Genomic DNA, 26,435 nt, shown 5'->3' with positions numbered 1-26,435 from the left:
TCTATGGGGTGGTCATGTGCTGTTCACCCATCTGGCAGCTTCCAGCATGCTCCTCTCTGCAGGGCTCTGCCACGTGACACCTCCTGCCCACAGCGTCAGGGAGAGACAGGCAGCAGAAGCTGCCATGTGCTTTTCTGCACTGCCACTGGCCTCTCTGCACCGCTGTGTGCTCCTCCATGCCACCGTCAGCCTCTCTGTGCTGCCGTGTGCTCCTTTGTGCCACCATCAGCCTCTCTGTGCCGCCGTGTGCTCCTCTGTGCCGCTGTGTGCCTCTCTGTGCCACTGTAGACCCCTCTGTGCTGCCCTGGGCCCCTCTGCGCTGCCATGTGCTTCTGCAGGCACGGCCCACAGTTGAACTCCATCCCATCTCCTCACACTTAGCCAACATCAAATGTGCAAAAAAAAAAAAACATGGGACACACTGATGTTTTTAGTGTTTGGTTCAACTAAGGGCCAACAGCAAATTTTTAATCAGTTTAGTAAATTTGATTTTTGAAGGCTTATGATTGTGCCCACTTTAAGGTGATGAATATAATAATTTATTTATTAATTTTAGTTGTTTCAACTCAGAAAACCATTCTGTGAACTTATAATTGCACTCCCACCTGCAGAGATATGAGCAAAAATGAAACCCTTTTGTAGAATGAAGCATTTAGCTGAATGCTTTCCTCTGATACATAATATAATGAAGCCCAGAGTACTGAAAGTATGCTCAGGGTGTACAATAACATCAGCATTTCAGCTTCAAGAAAGGCCTCTGATCTTGCCTTTCATACCTGTCACTTTCAGATCCTGAGAAATTGGCCTAAACATTCTTCTAACCCCATCTATTCATACTGGCTGCAGGATCAGGGTAACATAGATACAATTGACAAAAAAAAAAAAAAAAAAAAAAAGAAAACCTTTATTCCTCCAGATACTACAAGAAAAATATGCTACATTGTTGCTTCGCGTATCTGTCTCTCAGGTCAGCTCAGCGTCAGCTGGGCCACCCTGCTAGCTGTGATACGCCCAACAGTACCTTTGCGTGGGTTTTTGGCTCCGCAGCACCTTTGCCTTAGCTGTCTCGGCCGTGGTTAGAAAGAGGGGACACTCCGGAGGCTCAGGGAGAAAGGTTTTATTCGGGTAACTCAGGGGAAGCCCCTGGTTCCAGGCCTGTGCCTCTGGGGAGTGACCCCGGGCCTCGGTTACAGGGGGTTTTTGTTCCCCCAAAATCTCAGGGGTGGACACAAGTTACAGAGACCAATCACACAAAGCCAGGTGGGTAAGGTCAAAATGCAATACACAACATTAACAAATCAGGTGGATTTGGGATGTGGCCCTGGGAGACCCACCAATCCCTGTCAGACACCTCTCCTGAAGGTCTGGGGTCTGGGGGATGGTGGACATGTGGGGGAGAAGTACAATGGGATGGGGGAAAACACAATAGGACGATCGAAACCCAGGGCAGAGGATTAGAGTTGTCTTGGCAACTCTTATCAACCTCTGATAAGCACAATCCAAGACAGTAACTTTACCTGGCTAGGGTTAAAGTCCAAATCACATCAAACCTACAACTAAGAAACTTATGATACTATTCCAGCACCCCCACACTACATCTTGAAGGATGTCTGTTTATCTGTTATAGAGCTTATTATCAAATAGCATCAGGAATAAAAGTGGATTTTTTTGTCACACAAAGGACATGGCAGCAAGGTATACACTGCCCTTTCATGTTTCTCTCATCACAGAAGTCATGCAGATTTATTTATTTATGCAGAACTTGAAAACAGTAAACACAAATTAGGGTCTCAACTAGGTCACTACTAAAATGAAAACATGGGAGTCTACATCTACTTAGAAATATACAAATCAAATACTAACAGATTATACTAAGAATAATATCTTCATCTCCCACTGTTTTGAAATTCAGAGAATTTTCCCTAATCTTTTCTGTGTTATAAATTTTACTCTTCCATATCCATTATCATGGAAGTGTAGAATAGGTGTCTTCTCTCTTCAGGTTGAGTTGAGTACAACCTCTCTAACCCACTTTGAGCCTTTTTTCTCTGATTGGTCCTACTTTGTGGTTGAAGCTTCCTTATTTTAAAAATTTGGTTGTTAAAGCATTCCACAATACACCCACACCACAGTGAAGATTTTATTTTTAAGGTTTAACTAACATTCACCAGCAGTTCCTACACCAGTGGTGTTCCAGTCTCTAAATGCTTCCAATCACTTATTTTAATATATTTTGAATATAGTCAACCTGAACATAATTTCCAATTAAAAATAAAGTAATAATGTATATTTCATATTCATGTAAGACCAGTAGCAAAACAAAACAAAACAAAACAAAAAAAAACCCCAGAAAAACCAGAATAAAACCAGGAAAGGTGCTGCCACTAAACTGAAAGCAATATCAAGCTTTTTGCCTGACCTGGAAGTATTTAAAACATACGCATTTAATTTGATGTGTGCCTGGAAGTATTTTCGATTCCACAGAACTTCTTTAAAGTTAATATAAAACTTGGAACCATTTCTAGGTTTTTGCACACAGAGGAAAATGTTTATACTCCTCTTTCTGCATTTGGTCGGGGAAGTCCTCAAGAACTATAGTTTGGAAAAAAATAACAAAACTTCACCCAAAGTATTAATGTTGCCAAAACAAAAGAAGGGTCTAAACCAAAAAACCTGGGCTTATGCATAAAACACCAACATCAAACTGATTTTCCAAATGCTACATAACAAGCCAGCTGGAGAGGAGAGGCCTTGTGCTCTCTGGACTGAAATATGCAGCACCCATGTCACTAGAAAATTACTGAAGATTATGACATTTCAAAAACTGATTTTCTGCATAAACATCCTTTATAAGATTTACAAGACAGTTACAAACTACTGCTTTTTTTCCTAAGGATTTCTGTTGTGTTTCTAAACTCACAGTACTTGCTGTTATTTTGACTTTTTTTACCAATTCTTGCCCCACATAAGTCTACATTTGAAGAGATCTACAAGAAATACTATAAAGAATTTTAACAACCTCATCACTGATACATTATATTTGCCAGATGATCAGCATTTAGGTATTTTCTAAGAAGTACCTACCTTTCTAGTTTTAGAAGTCAGTTGGCCAAAACACTTGCTTATTTTTCCTGACATTAACAATATATATTTAGTTTCCTAGCAATTTTGGCAACGTACAGCCACAACTCCAGTAAAGTCATAACATCAAGTGCATGCAGTTAAGCATCTTCAAAGAAAACATCAAGGTATTTTTAAAAGAAATATAAAAATCCAAGCTTACATACTTGGGGTTTGGTTTTTTTTAAGCAACTAAGCTTTAGAATTTAAAACAGTAAAACGAAGATGCAGAAGAAGGACACAGTAAGTAAATACAAGTTAGGACAACAGGATGCTTTAACCTGAGGCACCTTTCACATCATCTTAAATAAGTTAAGATTCTGCAGCAAAGTACTCCTAAGAGATCATTAGGGATTATGTCAGCATCATGCTACATTTCACTGAAATGCAGCCACCTCTGGGATAAACACAAACATCAATTTAAAGAGTACATCCTCAGCAAAGTAGTTAAAAGAAGTTTCCAAAATTGCAGAGACATAACAGCGAACTGAGCTTAATTGGCCTACCATATACATCCTTGCAAGCCTAAGCACTGATTAAGTGTGACAAATTTGTGTTTGTTGTGCAGATTCCTGGGACAGCAGAAACGATCTAAGTGATGGGGTTTAGTTGTGGCTGTGTCATAAACATGGGAACATGACCATCTCTGAAACCAGGAAGGACTGAAAGCCCCGAGCACCTCCAGCTGTCAGCATGTTCCAAGTCACACCAAGTGATGGGATGATAATATTATCAATCATGTATGGTTTGCCTGGGGAAACTTGCCCTCAGGACTTCAGAACAGAATGAATCTATGATTGTCTGCATCAGATACTTTAAGCATGTCCAGGGCACAAAAGTGCAGAGGTATGTGCAGAAATACTAGGGCTGGAAATAGGTATTGTATGACCCCTGCATTATTACCCTAAAAGCAAGCAAAAACCCAAAAGTGGCCCTTGCAACACCATTCCCCTCTGCTAGACTGGGAAACCACCAGCACCCAACTCCTGGCACACCATCACACTAAATATTTATGTAAAATTTCATTAGCAATTCAAGGAATGCAAATTGTATGATAATTTGTAAATGTTCCTCCCTAATTTTAAAGCACCATGAATTATGAATTAATATGAATTATATGGTAAATCTGTGCTATACCTCAAGGAGAACAGACAACATGTTTACATAATTCTGCTCAGATCAATAAGGCTTGAATAATAACTAAACCCATAAGGACATAAAGAGACTTCAGGGAACCTACTTTTACTATTAAGGAACTGCCTTTGCACATAATTTAAACATAAGATAGACAAACTATTATATATCTGGGATCCTAATTGTTTTGTTCTGTATTTAACATTTGTAACGGCTCTAAGAAGTCCAAAAGTAATAATTGATAATCCATTATTTGGAAAATAACCTAAAGTGTCTAAGATACATATAATTTGCCCATACAGATGTATTTTCTTTTTAATGAAATATATTCTGAACTCCTTCTGAACAGGAGCATCTTAACAACATTTATTCTCTGAGATTAACAGTAAAGCACTAAAATCTACAGGATTAAAAATGTATAGAATAATAATACCTATTACACTGCTTCCTGATATTAGCAGTATACTTTTAGCAGAGAAGTGTATTAAAAGTGGTAGGTTACAAATAAAATAATTACAATTAATCACCTTAATTGTTCAGTTGGATATCCCATTAGGACTCCATAAAACACACTTACATACAGCTGAACTAAACCTAAAATTCCATTCTGTGTTAACCTTCGTATTTTTCAAAGTGAGTTTTTTCTTAAATTAGTGCCAGGGTTCATTTACAGAACAGGACTCAGAGGAAGATACTTACCCCCTAAAAACCCCCAAACATTTGCTGCCATACCTGTTGTGCTCAAATTCTCCACAACTTATGCAACCACAATTGTAACTACCATTTTTTTCACATTATAAAAGTCAAAAATTTCCACTAAGTATGATCTAGAAACTCAGCAGCCTCATCTATTATATTGTTTTGCTTCTTCTCCTCCTAAAGATTCCAACTTTTATTTTTTCCCCAGCTCAAATTATGTATTTGCTCACAGCAATCTGAGTATGTTTTCCCCTCAGTGCCTTTTATTGACCTTTACCTCACACTCCAGGCAGTCACTTCCTCAGTATAGGAAATTTTCTGTTTGTGGCTGCACTTGCAGAGTTCCTGCCACTCCCATCTCACTGGGATGTTCCATCCACCCAACACCCAGCTCATGGCAGGGAAGCAAAGCAGTTCGTCACCTGCACGTGGAGGGGGTTTTTTGGCAATCAGTCATTTGATGAGCAACATGCTGAGCTGTTTGTACACGGGTTTCTTAGAGGAAGTCTTTGGACTTTGAGATAACATCCCTGGAAGTACTGCTGATGTAGATTTCCCCAGTTACCAACTGACAACAGACAAATATTTTCTTCCTGTTTTCCTTCACCACCCTTCTTGCTGCTGTGACTGGGGGAGAGGGAAGCCACCTCTCTTCCAAGTCCTCCTCCAGCTCTGCTCACAAATGCCCAAACAGACGGGATTCTGCCAGGGAACAGCAGCATCAGCCCAAGGTGATCTGTGCCAGGTTTGCTCACATTTACAGAAGTTTCTGAGGCACACATTGTGGATTTTAACCACAGAAAACTTACACACCGGCAAAACAAAGCACTGCTGAGCAGAGCTTGCTCAGCCCATGCCAGAGTTCCCAGATCTCAGATTCCCAGCTGGAAGAGGACTGTGCTCTCAGAGATGGTGAGTGTTTGGGATCCAGCACACCTTGGACACCGACGACACTGTTGGGGCAGGGGCACACCACCATGCCAAACACTCCCATGTTCCTGACTCTTCTATTTTCTCCTTCTATTTTCTAGGCTAAAGAATCTTCCCAGAAAGGGTGAAAAATTCGATTTTGGGACACTTTTGAAGGATCTTGGGATGGCTCTAATTTCAGCCATGCTACATCTTGAGAAGAACCAATGAGCTACGGTGGTACTGTTTGACTGCAGGTTCCAAAGGGAAACACTGCACTGGATATGCTCCATTTAAATTAACATATACATTTTTCTGTTCAACACCATGGGCTGCAAAATTTCTAATGTTCAGAAAAATCTAGAAGTTTTCAGATTATTCAGAGGATGTAGCGGAGCATGTATTTTTTTTATTTATTCTGCATAAACCTCCATGCACATAGCAGGCCATCACATTCCAGCAAAAATATCTCAGTACAAACAAGATTGAAACAAATAGTCACAAGGAACATTAAAGAGCAAAGCAGCAAGAGCTTGCTCTTCTAAAGTTATCAGTTTTCATCACTGAAGTGGAGAGATGAGAGACAGAAGAGGAAATGCCAGATGCAGTCATGTAAATGAAGCTATGGATCTGGGAATGTGAGATGTCAACCAAACACTGCAGTTAACAGACAGACAAGGACTGCTGACTGAAATATTAAATCTGTCTACTTTCTACTTTTACAATAAATACTGATATTGACTCATGCTTATCAATGCTGATGGTTACAGGTTTATTCTAAAAAAACCAAAAACCACCACCATCAGCACACGTTTAAGTGTTCTGACTGTGAAATGTATTTATCTGAACTTCAGTTAAGTGTTGATCAAAGAATGCTTTACACAAGAAATGTTCATACATGAACTTCTCAGTTTTGAATTTTATCAGTGAAGAAAACCACCAACAAGGTCCAAAGCTGTCAATCAATTCTGCACAAAGAATTACAGCATCCTATGAAGCCAACACATACATTCAATATATACACAAGAATTATCACAGAGCACTCCAGGGTACCTTCTTGTCTAGTGGAATAGAATTATTTCAACATTAATTTTGTTACATATTTTCAGTATCACAAGAGCACCAAAATTAGGGTCCTGTGAAACCCCAGATGTAGATGTAAAAACTATATTTTCCAGCATGCACAAAAGGCCTCTGGTTCAACAGGGTGTTGAAACTTCAGTCTCTTAGCACCCCTATGCAGCTGAACCTCTGCTTCTGTTGTTGCCTAAATCAACATACCAAATGGTCTGCAAATTGCATTCAAAATTTTATGATCGTTTTAAACAGTTCTCTCTCCTCCTTCCATTAAAGATGAAAGTATTTAAAATCTACCACACAGCTCTTCTCCTTAAACTATGTTCATCTATAACCTAGGGCTGGCGAGATGAAGGAAAGCCTGCAGAAAGTGCAAAGTTATGACACATTTCCCTGTGCAGGCATTTAAAGGTTCAAATATAGCACTTCATCCATTTTAATAACAGCTTTAGGAAATCAAAGTAAAAAAACCCTGTGCAACTTTTAAAATTAAACTCTCTCATAACCTACAAAACATTACTATGAAACATCTGTGCTGCATTTTCCAAGAACCACTCCCTTTCCTCCTTTTCAACAACCTAAATAAAACCAAAAATAAAGATTAAAAAGAAAATACAAAACTGACATACATTTTATTTTCCCTCACTATTACGCTTTGACTCCCTTTGTACTTAACACATTACTACTGACTATTTTCTCATCTAAGAGCAACATTCTCCTGTCCTTAAAATGACCATGCAATAATTATGTTAAATTTATAGCTCCCTGAAATACAATGATAGTTTTGTTGTTTTTTTTACATTCACAGTACAGCTAAAATAATACAGCAAGTCTGATTTTCTCCTGCATTTTAATGGGGAAACAATCTACTAAGAGAGCAGATTAAAAGAAATGTTCAAGGGAAATGCTGAGGAGAAGCACTCCTGAGCTTTACCTTCACATACAACTGACAAGGCCTTGGAGCTCCCCACACAGCTGACCTACCCTTGCCCCCAGCATCCCACAGCTTGGCTGAACTGGAGACTGCTGGCACAAATGGGAGCCAGGGAGCCCCTGGGTGCTGTGGTGTGGCCAGCTCCCTACCCCACACCCCATCTTGGGGCTGCTGCTCCCCAAAGGAAGAAAAGTCTAGAAAATAAACTCAGCTACACCCAAGATGCTACAGAGAAGTCCAGGTTCCTGAGGTTCCTCATAAATTGTGTGACAAGGAAACTCTACCTTACCCAAGGACAGGAGCCTTGTCTGTGGGTAATTCGGTAATTGCACAATTGCCACCAGCCAGCACTGCCCATTCACACCTGCACCACTGCCTGCAAAACCTCCAGGCACAATTATCTCCACTGCAAACACCTGTGACTTAAAAACAGTCCATCAGGTGAGAAGAAATACTAAGAAAGCAAGTCAATTCAATTAGTATAAAAATTCTGTTTGCTTCATCTGCTACATCAGTGCTTTACTGCAAAGCCAAATATGGTCCTTCAGGTAACAGAGATGAATCTGGTTGTCATTTCCAAGTGGGCAGGGGGTTAAAATCTCTTTTTTTCCAAATGAATGGGAACTAAGAATTCAGCATATACATTTCGCAATATCTATCATTTATACAGCATGATTCGATAGCATGAAATGGGAGGCCAGGAACACCTTATGTCACTCCTTTGCACAATGGAAGCCATGCAGGACAGGCCCAATCCACCTTCCTTTGAGCCATCATTAAAGGTAGGGCTGCGGTGAGACCTATACCTTGTATCTATATAAAATTGCTCTCAGTATAAAAGCACATATTTGTAAAGCAAGAGTATTTTTTAGGGCTATGGTACAAAAAGTTAGGAGAACTGTCTTCCCTGATTCTTCACTGGCTGCATTTAGACTGACACAATGAGGAAGAGGTGTGCAAGTGTGAACAAATCTGTAGGTATTGCTTTAACCACCAAAGAGCCTTTCCTACAAATGCCCTGTTGTTGCCTACAGATGATCCTGTGTACATATGGAGATTCCCTCCAGCCTGCTCACAGAGGTGACTGTATGGAAGCTGGAGGGAGCTGCGAGGAATTTGTTGTGGAAGCACTGCAGAAGCTATCCTGTGCCCAAACACCGCAACAGAACTGTACTTAGTCTGTGTGCTAAAGGGTAAGGACACAGGAAGAATAAATGAAAAAAGAACAACATCTGCACCTTTAGGATCATTTGTACAGCAATAGTACTGTCCTAGCCAGCCAGCCATCTGAGCCCCCTTAATAGCACCCCACTGCTCACCTGATTCAGTGGCATTTAACAAAGTGTTGCTGTGACAATGTGAAATGATTCCAGCTGTGATCACCTTGTGAGGTTTTCTCCTCTCACGCAACAAATTTCATTGAGGTATAAAAATTTAAAAATACTAAACCCATGAAGACTATTTAGAATATTCAGGCTTCTTTTCAATTTATGTTTCCTCACTGCAGTTCTAAAAGTGAAATAAATATCCCTGTGTATGTCCTGTCTGTGGTGAGACAGGGCACGGCGTGCGGAAGAAACATGCGATGTATGGGAAAGATAGGGCCCTTCCCCCATCCCAGTTTAGCTAACCAATAAGAAGTTAATGATGATGTAAGTAGGCGGGTCGAACCATGGTTATATAAGACCACAGCAGGAAGGAATAAACGTCATTGCAACCATCCATCATATTGATGTCAGTGAGTCATTGACCCGAGCAGGCATGTAAGTTTGCCGCCATGTTCTTCCTGAGCCAGGTCGCCTGCCTCAATAGGAGGCAACACCTGTCTGGAAGCTGTAAAATATACTTGGCTCTTTTCAAAGTAGACCAAAGGTATGTGACAAATGGATATTTGAGGACTAAGGAATTAATTTAATCTTCTAGGGAGCTGTTCAGAATTTGTAGCAATATATAAAATCGTTCTGACTTAAGAGTTGGAGAAACTCAACATTCACAAACTATGTTGACTTTCCTATTGCAAAATCCCTTGGTTTCAGAGGGCTCAAGCCATGTCTTCAGTTCTGGTTTAATTCTGAAGCAAATGGGAGCATTCTGCTTGGTTCATTCAAGAAGAAATATAAATCAGTTAAAGAATTTTTATCTTACATTTCCATGACAGCCTGGGATCTTTTCAGAAGCTGTTGCATGGCAGGGTGCCCACAACCAACCAATAGGTTGGTTGTGGAGAAAGAGTCAGCAGACCATTTGGCATGTTGATTTAGGCAATAACAGAAGGAGAGATTCAGCTGCGTAGGGGTGCTAAGAGAGCAATTTTATACAGATACAATGTATAGGTCTCACTGCAGCCCTACCTTTAATGATGGCTCAAAGGAAGGTGGATAAACACTTGCCTTTGCATTCATTGTGTACACTGGCAAAATTAATTTAGCTTGAATACCAAGTTAAAAAATTACCTCTAAAATATACATGGTGTCTTTCAGATGACAAATAAAGCAAGTGTAGAAAGGCAGCAATTTCCAGTGAATTGCCTCTGAATCAGACAGTTCTGGCAGGTATGAAAGAACAGGCCTCAGTCTCTGATGGAGCATAATTTGCTTTTGCTTACTGCTAACTCAGTTTCATAGGAAATTATCTGAGTGTTATCCCATGCTCAGAAATATTCTGTTGAGGAAAAAAAATCATGCCTTTTTGCATGTGAAAACACCAGAGTACCTCATCTATACAGACAGTCCTTCCTCACAATTCCTTATGCAAAGAGGTAGCTCTTTGCTATGTAGCATAAAAAAGGGCAGGTGCCTTTTCAGAAGATGAAAAAAGTTCTCACTTTTGCACCTGCCTTAATTCAAACATCAAATCACAGAATAGCTGACAAGACTGTTAACAGTTAGTCACTTTAAAATATTACTTGCTACATCAGTGATCTTATCAGTGACTGTCAAGCGTTGAGGGTCAGGGCAGGATGAAGAGCTTTCCTCCCATACCAGTAACTCCTTGGCACATAGGAGAGACTGCTCAAGCAGAACCTGAGTGCTGGAATCTAACCTGGCCATCTAACATGAAAAGTTAAGCAATTCTTTGCTGACAGTCATTATTTCCATATATTGTGGAAGACACAGAACGATCCAATTCCTAGCTGGAATAAGTAATTGCTCATACTCCTGTATTTCTCTGGCCTCATGGCAGCATTGCAGGAGCTGTGTATCACATGATGCCATGCTCTCCTTCACACAAGGCCCTGAGCTTTGCCTTCCTGAGGCACATTTGCATTTGGAGGATCATCAGAGAATGCCTCTGGCAAGGTGCTGACAGGACTTCCAAAGAGGATGTTGATCTGACAACAATTCATCAGCTCTGAGCTTTTAACACAGCGCTTTTGTGACTGCATGGCTCAGTCCAGCTCTGAACCAGGGCTGTATCCCTCCCTTGGTCTAATAAAACATATATACACTCCCAATGCAAGTGGAAAAGCTGAAAGGGGAAAATATTGATTTTATTTTAACTCTTGCTCCCATTCATTTAGTGAGAAATAATGCTGTGCTGAACACATAGCCCAAACTTTGCCTTTTTAGATTCTACCTATCTAAATTAATGTCCTGGGCACTGTGGCAGCTACACAACTTAGATCAGGTCATGCCAATACACTTCACTCATTTAGGACTTTCCACAGCCCTCTGCTTAAGGGCTTTCTCCCTTTTGCTATGTTTTGTAGAGGAAAGAAAACACAGGTATTGTGGGGCACTATGTGATGTGAGATTCCTCTGTACCTAAAGTCTCCTGCCTTTTCATGCACTTACAACTTAAAATAAACATTCTCATTATTTTAATTTGGTTGAAATAACCAAATGAATACCTTTAAACTGAAAAAGGGATGTGGGGAAAAAAATCTTCAAATTTTTTCAATATTCAATTTTCAAATTTCAATTTTCAATATTCAATATTTCAATTTTTTCTTCAATATTTCCCCTCCCGTTCTTCAAATCTGTTTTCAAAAGAGATGGTACAGATGCTACAAAGTCATTTCAAAAGGTCCAGTCCATCTTTTGTAGCATTTGTTTTTTTGAATTCATTCCTATGACCAGGAAGAGAAACTTTCCAGTTTGATGCCTGCTAAGCAAGGTTTTGGTAGAAACATCACTGTAAACATAAAGGCTGAAATTTCCAAAGCCACACAGACACCTGGACTGAATATTTTAAAGCTACTTATCGTCCCTTGGGTAAAATTCTTTCAGGAAGACAACAAGATTTTTAATGCACTACACTGTCTCTGGCTGTGTTACTACTCTTTCAAGTTAAAATGGTGACATTTCATTTAAACCCATAAGATTTTGAGATTCCTGGCATAGGGTGGTCATACTAACCATGACTTTTTTTCCTGTGGTCCGTTTATAAATCATGACAAGAAATATAACCTAAGATGGCACAAACACTAAAAAACTTTTAGTAGTTCTATTTATATTGAGTAGGTTAATTGACCTTTTTATCATGCATTAAATGTAATACATATTTCATATTATTATTTCTAGTAAAAAAATTCAGGAAATGGAAACAGATATCTGCATCTTTAATGACACTAATGTGCATTTTAGTTCTGCCTGTCAGTGCACAATTAATTCAAAAGGGTCTGCTAGAAGACACAAATAATAATCAAAAGACTAACAAAGTAGTACCTTAAATAAGGGCAGATAACTCTAAGCTGGTTAGTTGGACTGTCTATTTAGGCAGAAAACCAGACTCTTCCTAGGGCTATACCTTTATAAAAGCAAATATAAATCTGCTAGAGATCCCTTTGCAGAGTAAGCACAGAATGAGAGGGCAAAAATGCTTGGAAATGAATCTCTTCAACAGCTCTAAGAAAATACTACAGGAAGCAGATGTTTGAGAGGCCTGGATATGGGGACTCTGTTTTATCATCTGCTGATGCTGCTTGGTTTGTTCCAAACTGTGCATCAGCTATGCTCTATTTTGAAAAATATAGTGTTTAAGGTGATTTGGCTGTTTGTCACAGGTGCCAGAGAGGGCTTAGTCACTGATGATGTGATTTCCTGTGTTGTTCCCTGGGAAATAGTGATGCAGCCTAGAAATGATGATGATTTTGTGGTTCGTTTTAGAAGACAAGTAGCATAGCCAAAACTTGAGAAAACGTATCTAATCCACTATTCTTAAAATACAGTGCCATTTGTCAGTGAGGGGTGCAGAGCCATGGGGACAGTGTTCTGTAATGCAAGTATCTTCATGATATTTTGTTAGAAGGCTTTTTACATATGAAAAAGGGAAGGGGGAACAGTTGGTCTTATCAGATTTTTAAAACCTTTTCTCATTCCATCTCCTTGTTATTCTACCAAAGGAATTTATTATTGTTATTGCTATTGTTATTATTTGGGGGAGAGCAGTACTTCAGCCAGTTTCTTACAGTGTATTTCAAGCATGTTCACTGGGATGTGGGACATGTTAGAAAACAATGGATGGCTTATCCTAAAAATCTGTTCCATGTGAAAGATTAAGCAACTATTAGTGCCAGTTAAAAGCTGCTTCACAAAAACTTCCCAAAAACTCCAGCTCCTCCACTAGGACACTGAAAACTTCCACTGCATAAAACAAAAGGGAATTTAGATTCAGGTCCTAATTCATGATCTATCTGAAGGCCTTCTAGCAGCCTAAAAACTTCTCAGGGTGTTAATACCTCTTAAATAGTCTCACGCTGAAGTTCCAACATTTTTTGTAATTCTTTGCTTTCAACTAATGTCCTCTTGTAAATGTCAGCCTGAACAAGAGCACAGTAGTGTAATACTCAATGACATCTATATCAATACAAACAAAAGGAAAAAAATCCTTTGCTTCATATCAACAGAAAAAAAAAAAAAAAAGATGGTGGTTTTCACAACTCTAATTAGAATGGTACCAATATTTTACCTCTTCCCTCTATCATTTGAACTTCACCATTTTATTGCATCTTTCTATTTTCTACTTGATTTTTTTTCTCCTAATTAAATTTATTTTCTGTTTTATCTTTCAACTAGATCTATAATTTACAATCTTTCATCCCAGAAGCACAATTTCTTTGCCTTTCTCCATTCTCTTCTGGCAGGTTTAGTATTAGAAATCATAAGAAAAGGGGAAGGAGTATAATGGCAATATCAGGCAGATGATTTATCATTAGGATTATAGGCTAATAGGCCATGTCAAAGCCTGTAAGAAAATTTATGAAACACTGAGTGTGTTTTAGTGAGCTCCAAATGTTACATTAGAAAAATTATGACAGGTGATAAGTGACAATATTAGTATGGTGATAAAACTAACTGGAAATAGGACAGTGTCCTTAAAGGTTACACACTAAACCCAGAATTCAGACAAAAAATAACCTGGGCTACTGGAGACTTGCAGTCAACAAGTCAAGTTTTCTTTATTGTACAGGGTTTTTTTACTTTATCCTCTGTATTCAATGCAAAATAGGACAGGAAAAGCATACTAGGAAGAGTTAAGAGTGAAGTCTCTGAGTCTCTCAAATGACATAGGGCACTGCCAGCAGAAATTTTTCTGAAAGCTGTTCCTGTGAGGAAAAAACTCCTGTAATGCTTCAAACACAGCTGAACCACCCAATAGCTCCAAGTCCCCTGCAATGAATTTTAAGTGGCATACAGAAAACTTACTTTCATCCCTGAATATCATCTTGCATGTGTTTGGCCTTCATCCCTCGATTTTTCTGGTATAAAGGATTATGCATTCAGTAACCCAGCTAAATGAACACTGAATGTGTGAGCAGCTGGAGAGTTTTTCAGTGGCTTTATTTAAAGATAATTTTGTCTCCACAAAAAGGAGAGGAATAGGGCATACATGCTGAGTCACTGCCATCTGCATGAAGATACTGTGTTCTGGTTCTTCATTTCTCCGAAGCACAAACTAATAGCTCTGCCAAAGAAGTTTGATTGTGCACAGGAACATCTGACAGGCTGGAAAGCACCAAGTTAGTAACTGCAGCTCATCTCCCCAGCACCAGACTACAGCAGATTCAGAGCTGTACCCATGGTGATGTTTATCAGAACCCTGGGAAAAGAACCCAGAAAATGTTTCTCTCCCTCCTCCTCCACCACAGGACAGTATTTTGCTGAGGTCAGACAGAAATCTCTCACCTAAACAACAAGATGCCAGTGCAGGAGCCCCAAAAGCCGTGAGCACTCCAGTGATGCCACTTATTTCTGGGACTCTAAAATATCTCCACTCAATTAAAAAAAGGCTGATATGCCTAAGTTTTCAAGAGCACAGTAGTTCATCCTTCTTCCTGCTTTAATTTCAAGTATTGTTATTCTGTCATTCAGTGTCCACTGCCCAGCCTTATGCAAAGTGATGAAGTCTAAAAATATGGCAGAACCCATTAATCTTCTCACTTGTATTTTTATTAATTTTTGAATTTAAAATGAACTAAATACTCATATTAATTTAATGATCTCATAAAAAGGAATTTAATAATTTTTCTGAATTAATTAAACCCCACTGAACTCATCAGCTGCCATATCAGCAAGGCTTCAAAAATTCATAAAAGCAGCTGTCATTCCTTGGAAACAATGGCTGTTCCTCATAAGACTACATTAAGCTTTCTATTCCAGTGAATTAAGAAGCATTAAAAAATTTAATAACAAAAGTTAATATTTAAACAGAATTACCATGCCAACATTTTTCTACCACTGGACTCTGTCACTTAGCTTGTTTCTGTTCTTACAGATTGTCTAGCAAATTAAGGTGGATCCTGACATTCAGGAGATGTGATATTAAAAATTTGGCTTAGCAGATATAAAGAATGTAGTAAAAAATTCAGTGGCAAACCTAAAAAATAGATTACAAAGAATTAGGTCTCAATAGTTGCTACAATATGGCATTCTAATGATAAAATAAATTATAGATAAACAGAATATATAACAATCACAATCTCTACCATTTATTCTTTAAAAAGGTATTTTAAAACTGGGTATTCATTGAATAAACATTTGATGAAGAAGGAACAGCTAAATCAAGCACTAGGACTGGCTGCACAGCATCAAATATTTAAATTTTGTAACATTGTAAAGCATGTCTATATGGAAATGTTTGCATTAATGTATCTACTCTCTGCAGAAAGATCACTAGGAGAAACAAAAATCTCAGAGAATGTGTGGAACTGCTGAAACTGCTGTGAGCTGCCTGTGGATCTGCTGCAGGGCTGACCAAGGCCAAACATCATTGCCATGATCCCCCTTCATCCACACAGAAACCCTAGGGCTTATGTCTTTATCAATGATAAGAAGGACACAAAAAAGCAATCCTTAAACTCAGAAATTTAAAAACTGCACAACTACAGACAAAGCTTTATTTTTTGGAATAAAAAAAAAAATCTATGAAAAACAGTTACTACCATTTTTAAATACTAAGGACTCACTACACTCTTCCCATGTTATGAATCTTACAGCACTTAATGGTTCTGAAGCACTTCTCATCAGGGAGCTGGTAGTCGTCAGAATCTCATTACTCAAACAGGCAGCGTCCTGATTGCTATCATCCACCAATTTACTAAATCAGATATGAACATTCAGCCAACCACTATCATGTAAGTGGGAGCCCTCAGGGGAAAGTAGCCTCACTATTTACTATATACAGAAGAAACGCTGCTCTTTTTTTACTTTGTATAACATATGTAAAGGTTTCTGAGCCAGGGATTTCTAACGCATTATAATTTACAAGCAACTGGGTTGGCTGGCAGCTGTCAGAAAGACTAGGCACTTGCATAATCATTATGAAAATCTAATCAACTCCCCAACCAGTTTCAACTAATTTCAGGAAGAGTTAAGGAAAACTGTAAAGGTTAGCCAAAAAACTGTATCTAAAGTATAAGACAACATAAAAGAATAGAAAATAGAACATTATGAAAGGACCATTATTTAAGCCTATTATAGGAAATTGCTTTAGCTACAGTTGAGAGGTAATTACATGCCTGAATAAAGCACACCTATTAAAGTCACACTAACAAAGCCTGAGACTGTGATACTTAGCTACAGCCAGTGAACAGGTCAGAAAATATCCTGAATGGGTTCTGAACCTGGATCTGAAAGTTTGTGCCCTTTCACGGCGGGGTTTACAGGACTTCTCACGGCACCATGAATCCACTGCTGTGGTCCCTCTGCATGCCTTACACTGAGCTCTGTTTCTAAAATGACTCAGTTTCTTACCATACTGCATTAGATCTTTAATTCCAACAGCAGCTCAGTGCAACATCCAGCCAGCCCTTATTCATCACTACCTATGCATTGCTCCTCCTCTGTCAGGAGGAGACACTTACATGAGCAAACATGTAAGTTTGTCTTAGGCAAACATGCCTAAAGTAACACGCAATATAATTCAGAAACAATTTCAAATCAAATGCAGTAATGCAAATCCCATTCTCCACAGTCCAGATAAATGTAAGAAATTCCAGTATCACCAGGTACAAATTGCCATCGTAAGGACAACATTCCTGCTACAGAGCCTGTAGTCTTTTGTGTTATTACTCCCCATCTTAAATCCTGCAGGGTAACCGCTTGTGACTCTGGCAGATCTCTTTGAACTTTGCTCTGTTCCTCACCAAGTCTCAGTACACACTCAGAAAGAAATCATCCTCCTCTTTGCAGTGCATAGATTTTCAACAACACACAAAAAAATTGGTTTTTGTCTTGAAAAGGACTCCTCAGCCCTCAACAAGTACCAGCTTTCAAAAGAGCTGATTGAAATGCAAACTGATATGGTAGACAGAGGTCAAAATTTCCATGTATGTGTGACTGGACATATCCTGCATCTCCCTGCCCACTGGCTTATTTCCTGAAAATTCTGCTTCTCAGAGCAGGAGTTGCAAATGCAATCCATTTTGTCATCAAATGATGGACACTTTGGTCATCAGAGCAAGAGATATCTATACTGCAATCCCTGCTCAAATTAAGAGAGAAAATGTAAGAGTAAATCAGAATTCAGGCATATAGATGCCCTGATGTCAGGCTGAGTTCTTTGCTATTGGCAGAAATTCTTGCCTTTACATGGAGCATCGTTCTTTATTGCAAAAAAATGAAAGGAAAAAAAAAATAAAAGCTTTGCAGAATAAATGCCACTCATGAATTAACCTGTCAAACTGTATTGCTCACATCCAGTGCTATAACCCAGTGCCTCCTTTGGCAGAGAACCATCATTCTACCCCTCAGAAAAAACTCATCCTAAACAACATGTGGAGACCCAATGGACCAGTAGCAAATATGACACCTTTCAAATAGGATACCAAGTTATTTCCCACTCTGCAAGGAGTAAAAATAAAGACATTTAGAGATTCTGACACTTGAAAAATAAGCCCAGTGAAGTTGATGTGCCCAGTTACACAGGGTACTAAGAGCACACCACACCAAAGATTTCTACTGCCAGAAGCCTCTCTCTGAATACTGATAAACTCCAGACTTTTCTCATCTTTAAAGACCGCAACAGATTTAACTGACTATACCTGAGAATGACCAAAGCTACCAGAAAAAACTGTATCTCAGTCACAGTCAAGAATTTAGGGGCATACCTGGGATTTCCCTTGCACATAGAGCACTCACTGGCCATAGTTTTAGTATTAGGGAATTAACTGTAAAATACTTGTAAGCATAATATTTACTTTTGGAAAACATAGGCAAAATGTAATGTTCAAGGTATGTACTCTGTTACTGAATATGCAGGTTAAGAGATTTTAACTTCTAAGTTGCAAAGAAAAGACCGATGTGGCTTTTCTTGCTTATACATAGGCATTTCTATTTGGCTAAAGTATTCTGGGCATTTTGTCTTCAAAACCTGGGTTCTTCAAAAAGACAGATTAATAGCTCCTCTTACAGAACAACAAAATGGGATCAACACAACAAAACAGAAGACAGTTACATTAAAATTAGATTACCTACCAGAGGAAAACAGTGTAGATGGAGACATGCATGACATTTCATAAACTTCTAAACCAGAAGAATAGTATATCTTAAGGACAACCAATTAGATGTTAAAATATCCAAACAGTCTTTCTTAATGCTTTACATTTTTGACTGTGTGTCATCTGGGAAACTGGAAACAAAACTGAGAGAAGGATGCAGTATTTTTTTTTTACTATTTCTTCTGATGCACTGACAACATTTTCCATTAAAAAAAACCCTTGTTAAAACAGTGAGACTTAAAACTGGTATTTCTATTCTTATCATGGAAACTGCATTTCATGACACCACACTGGAGAATCCCTGGCCGTGCTTTTAACCCTTTAATAGGGTGGATTTCAAATCCTTCATAAAATAACCAGAGGCTGGTTGAAAGGGGTAATAAGGAAATATTTACTCCAACTGTATCTCTAAGCAAATATATTTCTAACCCAAACCTTTTTCAACATCTATTTAAAAGTTTCTAATGATAGAAATGCCAAAAGTTCCTAACACCCCTTATGTAATAGTTAATGATCCTTAGCAAATCACAGGGTCTCATAAAGTAAAAATAAATAGCAATGGATCAGAAGTTCTCTTGCTGCAATTTCAAAGTACTACTCTTTGTTCTAACCGTGGCAAGCAGAGAAGCATATTCCTACTTTCCTCTTATCAACCCTTTCATGCACCTGTAAACTCCTTTGTTCCAGTAGTCCTCTCTTCAAGAGATCAAATAACCCAAATTCCTTCTAAGGTTCCTCCTTGGGATCTTGCCCATGCTTCCTACAGTGTAACATGACTCTGTGTCTGCGTGTGTGTGTGTGTGTGTGTGTGTGTGTGTGTGTGTGTTTGCACAGAAAAGAGCTGCTAATAAATAATGGGCATAGTGAGAAGTCAGGAATCCCTGTGCTTACACATATGAGGATAGGTATAATAGCTGTAAAATCCAATTATGAAAAGCAGTATTTTCAAGTATTTTTAACTTTTTTTTGAAAATTATTCAAAGAGAGTCAAAAATGAGAAGATTTTATCCTATGAGCCAAGCCACATTTAATTAATTTAAAGACCCTTTGAACAGAAGCCAAGGGACTTTTTCTTGGCCTAAGATCATCTAATAACAGGCAAGGATGGGGCCAAGGAAGGATCAGCCAGTGGAACCAGTGGCCCACATGAGGAGCAGCATAGGCATTTGATAATTTATGATCTTGAAATCAGAGTTAATTTTCAGGCACATCCAAGTTAGACAAGAGTTGTATGGAAAGAATGAGCAAAGTTATTCCTGCGATTCAAGTCCAATGGGAATTTCAACAGGATGCTTGCACCTCCAGGTGGTGTTCTGTACACTCCTCTCAACTAAATTCCTGGTAAATAAATGAGACTGATGGAATCAGGAATGCTTGACTGATTGTTTTTGCTTGTCTTTACAAAAAGATTTCCCTGATTCCAAATATCAGCATGCTGGAATCTATTTTCTTTGGACACGTTGGTATTTCAGGCAATTGCTATCAAAGAGATGCATGACAAAGAAGAACCTTTCCAACTTCTGGTGAGTATTTTATCCCATGAATAATTCATTATACTCCCAGAAGCGTTTGTGGGAAGATGCATTCATCAATAAAACCTTGTGATAACAGTAATATAACAATCCTGATCACAATCCTCTCATCTGCTTTTGACTTCATTACTTTTCCACTCCCACAAATTCATTTCGGAGACAAGTTTGAAGTAGGATTTTTATACACAGGCGTTTGCTTGTAACTTAAGCAGCTGAGCAATTCCTAATTTATGTAACTGTTGGAAAAACATTAACTCTGAAAGAACTGTATAAAATTTGGAATTGGGTTTTATTTTCTAGTAACAACAAAGTACCATTTTCACAGATTACTGTAACTGATTATTTTATAACCTGCTCATTTATGGCCAACTATGAAATCCTTTGCAACCAGCACATTTTCGATTGAACTACAACACTAAATATTTTAATTCAATGTTTTAGACCTTTAGACAACAAAACAATTACAGAAGGAATCCTTTATTTAAAACAGAACAGAAAAATTATTTTTGTATAAGTATAAAGGAGTTGACTGATTAAGAGTATTTTTATTAGGTATGATATAAATTCACCAACAGTAGGTCAAAACCTGCAGGGTTCTAAATAAACTCAATAACCAAAAAAATATTTCTGCATTACTAAACCGCATATAGAGTGTATTAATATTACAGCTATCAGTTCTTAAATGGATGCACAGTTAGATACCTTTATTTTGTATTGAGGCACCTAATACTCTGAGAACTGACAAAATGGATTTATAATCCCTATTACTTTATGACATCTTTCATCTATATGGTTAATGTACAAATACTCAACACTATTGATTACTTATGAAAGCATGTATATTAATGTTAAGAAATATCCTAGAGTTAAGGACCTCAGCTATACATTTCATGAAGATGAATGTGTTTAGTTGTAAATCCATCTGCATTGCTTCACACATTCCATACATAAAGCTAAAACAATGAACCAATAAAGTCAATAAAATTTGCTTTGTCAAATTTATAGCAAGAATGAATACACACATTTAAACACTAATAATTCCTGGAAGCATTTTAAGCAAATAGGTGTATATAAAGAGCTAATGCAGAGAGTATATAAAGAAATAAGTTCAAGTAAGGGAAATTCATTTGATTCTCTGCATGCCTGAGAAGATTAAGTTAAGATCATATAAAATTATATAAATGTGCAAAGCTTATTGGCTGTGTGCAAATGTCACTTTAAAACAAAAGAGAAAGAAAAGCAATATGTTTAAAGAATTCCCCTCAGTACCTTTCAAGTACTAAGAAACACACCTTAGCCAACCCCTGAAAGGTCTCCAGAACTATGAAGATCTCAGTATAAAAGCAAAGAAATCAGCATCTTAAGTGTTGGTATTTTTTATTTCCAGCAGTGATTCCAATGTGTTCTGAACATTCATTTATATATCTACATGAATGTTAAAAAAAGAGAGACCAACCTACAATGATGTTGAGATATAAAATGCCTGTAATTTCAACTCAGACACTAAAAGATAAAAAATGGTAGAGCAAACCTCTGGGTGTTTAAAGCTGCTCCTCTGTTTTAAGGCTTTTATTATTATCCATTATTCACTTATTTCCAACTGCATTGGATATCTTCAGAATTCTTATTCAAATTAAGAATGCTAATCATACTGAATTTTGATTAATGCTTTTCAAGGTTTATTCTGCTGATGGTTATTTTCCTATGTTGGCAGCTTGATGGATATTGCCATGCACATTTAAGTGAAATAATTAACTGAACTGATTTTCCACCACTCTGGAAGTAATTTTGTTTATATGCTTGCTCCCCCCAGATCGCAGCCATAAATGGTAGCATTCCATTTATCAAAAAGATTGGCCACTATGAATTGTAAAATTAAATATTTAGACATCTTCATAAAATGGATTAAATGTCAACTGTGTCATCTAATACCAGGAAATATCTATTAAAAATACATTTGATAGTAGATATTTTCTCATAATACTAAAAGCTGGGAAACAAAAAATTCTTAGAGTATTGCCAAATTGAAAACCATGCATAATTCAGCACTCAAATTGAATTTTAATCTTTTCATAATGCTTGGGGAAATATTTTATACTTATGAAAACTAAGGGAGATAAAGAACATTACGAACCAAATAAGTGGTTTTATGTTCAGGCAGAAATGATACAATAGCTAATAGAAATGGGCTATTTGAAGCAGTGAGAGGAATAGGAAGCACCCTGGACATTACAGATTCACTTCCAAGTTCACATGACTGTTGAAGGAAATTAAAAGAATATTATATGAGGAACTCAGGGAACTTCTCATCCTAGAAGGATGAGAGTTTAAACAGAGGAGAAGCCAAAAGTAGCAGCTGCCCATCAGCAGAGGCTGCTGCACTTTGCTCTGATGCTGCTTGGAGTCCTCCCTTGGGACAATTCCCCTCCCTGCACTTGGTTATTGCTTTCTGTTCAAGTGCCCATGGGCGCAAACCACTGCTCTCCAGTAAAATCCTGCTTGTCTTCCATACCCAAGGACTAAGGGGTTCTCAGCCTGAGAGCTGGGAGGGACAGCATTTCCAAAATCACTGCCTTTTGCATTGGTAGAAGGATCATCACCACCAGCAACAAAGCAACCAAACATTGTTACAGCTGGTGTCAGCACCAAGAAAAATCCAACAGAAAGAACCCTGGCACTGGCATGGCATTCCCACTGTGAAAACACAGTTTCTTTAGGGATGTAATAGAGATGCTCTTCTCAAATTTACAGCTCCTGGTTCCGTAACTTGAGTCAAACTCCCATAGAACAGATACATGTAAAGGACTATTTGACTCCTCACGGGTGGCTCAGTAAGTCTACAAGAAGATATTTCTAAAAGGAAAAAAACCCCAGCACTTTCACTACCCCATCCCCTTCAAAACACCGGGAAAATACCTGCTCTAAAGGACCTTCTCCTATTGCTCCTCAATTTTTGTCACTTTCAATTTGTTCTCATTCCCTTAGGTTATTTGGTACTGTAGTCTTGAGCTTATATCCCAAGCAATTCCCTGACATGTGGGGTAAATCTTTAGCAGCAGAGAGAGCATGTACCCCTTCTGCTAAGTTCAGGTGTCTTTGAGGACTCTGATGTGCAAATGAACTTTTTGTACAAGTTGAGCCTTTAGGAAGAGCTGAGAACGCTGTCCCTGTGTGCCCCAGAGGGCTGAGCAAGGCACTTAAATACTGATTTCTAGTGAACAATGAACTTCCAAACCAGAAGAACTATTTCATTTACAGTGCCCAAGATTTCCATGCCATGCAGTTCCCACTCATCCTGATGCAAATCCCAGCTCAGACTTTCTTGGCTATTACTGCTGGCTGCAGCAGATGATTGCACACTTAGAATTACAAATTAGTCATGAGAAAAAAAACACACAGAGTGGGAAAAAAACCAACCAACCAAAAAAAAAAAAAACCACAAAAAAAACCCCAAAAAACAAAACAAAACAAAAAACTCCCCAAAAAACAAAAACAAAAACAAAAAAAAACCAAACCAAAAAAAGGTTGTTTCTCTTTCACTGTTATTTTTGCTCATTTGCTCATTTTCAGCCACACTGAAGCTCCTGGTCTCTGGGCAGTGATAAAGATTGGCTGTTTTTCTGCAGCAGTTGATTAATTTTGCTTTATAGGTAACTGGATTTTGTTTGATAGTCAATTTTTCAATTCTTCAAGGGCTAAAAATTAGGAAGATAAGGTCCATCAAGAAAGTTAGTCTCTATTTGCTGAGCACAGGAAGAAGGTTATGCATTAGAAATATAGCATTTTTACAGGGGAAACTGGGAAAAAAGCCAAGAAACTCCTGTCAGCATTTCACTAAAAGAAATGAAAAGTAGATCCAGGACTTGAGTCATCATTAACAGAGCAGTGGGTTCAAAAAGCTCTTTAATATTTAATTTTGTATGTATAATTTTAAATCCATTACACTTTTGATACTTGCAGATCTAACAGTCATTTATTTGCTGCAATAACATAGCCATAATCATGAAATAAAAGATGCAGCACTATTCCAAGGAAACCAGGGAGGGAGGGAAGGTGGTTGGGAATTTTGGCTCAGATGGAATTCTTGGCGGTTTTTATTTCTTAGTAGCAGGTGGATGGTCAGTTTTCCCCAAACAGCACTATTTTGTGCCACACACTTCATACAGACCAAAAGTGAACACTCATATGCTTTATCATTATCAGGTTTTCCTCATTAGTGTCTAAAACATGGAAACTGTTTTATTTCTCAAGGAATCAATTGCTTCCCCTTTGAAACCAAGAGACTCATTATTTAAATCAGCCCCAGAAAACTAAGCTATTGCAGCTGTCCACTCTTTCAAGAAATCAGATCTATTAACAATAATAAATTTAAAAATACACATTTCCTACCCTTGTCTCTGAAAAAAAAGGATTCACTGATGTCACAAAACATAGCCTATTAAACTTGTCAATTGTATAGTAAATATGAAGCCATTAAATAATTTTCTGACTACAGAAATACCTTCAAAAGAGCTTTTTAAAACAAAGCTACTTTCCTGATTAGAAGAGAGAGTAAATGAGAAAAAAATGTTGGGCCAGACCCATGTGTGTCTTGCTGGGCCAGACTCATATTGCCTTCAGTCTTTTGGCAGAGCAGTGATAACTCATTGTAGAAGAAAATCTGACTTATCATTTCAAATAGATAATGTCCATTTTCTTAATAAACCAGAGCTAATTTATTAAACGCACAAATGGCCTCTGGACTATTCCAACACCAAGAATAAGTAGAGTGTCTTCATGAAAAGCTTTTTATTTTTCCTTTTTGAAAAACATTCAGAAGAAGGAAGCAGCAGAAAGCAGAAACTGCCAATAGATGCAGCCCTGACATCAGTAATCCTCTTCAGATGTGTGTCAGTGCAAGTCAAAGGTTCTAATGTCAGTGATGAGATCATTATTAGATCAGAAATCCTGTGAAAATTGCAGTACTGTGTCGCAAGAGAAACAGACAAGACAGGAAATAGACAGACCATAAATACACACATATTTATTTGTGGCACAGCAGAAAAGGCAACAGCCATTTAACTTTAAAAGCCTACAAATTAAATTAAAACTGTATTTCCATTGCTTATAATTCAGACCACTTAGAAACAGACAGAAATAGACAAAGCTTTTGTGTATAATCTCTTGGACATCTCTGTTGCAAAGTGCACAAATAATGAATAACTGAGAATTTCTCTGTCCTCTGCAGGAAGGGCTTAGGCCCAGAACATGGAGCCCTGCAGTTTGTATTTTCTTGACCTAATGCACTGATTGCCTGGAATAATTTGAGAGACAACAGTACATGAGACTTGTGCCTTTAAGTTCTATTTTAAGTACAGACTGTGATAAACAAAATATCAAGAAATCTAAAATCAAATGCAGATCGGGTGAGACAATTGAAGAATTTGCAATAAGCCATAAGAAGCAAGCAGCTCCCTCTCAGAATTGACCTACAACTTTCAAATGTCCACAGTGAATAAAATTAACACTTTGAGGGTTTTAAGTTGCTAAGAATTTTTCTTGTACTTTGACCAGTTTGGACAGGGCCCTGAAACTGAAGCAAGTATGCTTTTGGAAAATGGGAGAAGCCACCTTTCCAAACAAAAAGAAAATGCAACACAGAAAAAGTTCAAACCAACGTTGGAATATGAAAGAGGAAGGATTGCATACATTATAGTCATCAGGGTTGTACAGGGAACATGAACAGCAGCAATTATATTAATAGCAACCATTTATTTTAACAGATTCCTCCAGTGATGTTCCTTGATGTTGATGGACACCAAATGAGGAATGATAATCAACCTAGGCACTTCTTAAATGACTGCCCAAAACATGTGTCAGATGAAAGAATTAAATTTTGATTTCTGAAGTCTTCTGGGCTCTAATTCCTTCTAAGAATAATTACAGATACATACTGTGGCTCAAAGTAGAGATTATATAAAATTATAATTCTTAAATAAGAACAAAATAAACTGAGTGTATTGGAAAACTGGCTGCCAGGTGAGGTGGAAACACCAGCTATTAGATCACAGCCTTAGTCAATTCAGTATTTGCTGACAACTAATGGAAGAAA

At 38.0% G+C, this 26,435-nt stretch overlaps 1 protein-coding gene across 5 annotated transcripts in view; it reads right to left on the bottom strand.

Moving 5' to 3' along the window:
* CLSTN2 (calsyntenin 2) overlaps positions 1-26,435 on the bottom strand; it is a 267,508-nt gene that overhangs the window by 173,225 nt on the left and 67,848 nt on the right. The gene's annotated exons all lie outside the window — the stretch shown is intronic.

The sequence above is a fragment of the Zosterops lateralis genome, assembly GCF_965231275.1.
Source record: "Zosterops lateralis genome assembly, chromosome: 10".
NCBI lineage: Eukaryota > Metazoa > Chordata > Aves > Passeriformes > Zosteropidae > Zosterops > Zosterops lateralis.
The sequence above is the reverse complement of the archived record's forward strand: the minus strand, read 5'-3'. Positions and strand labels throughout refer to the sequence as shown.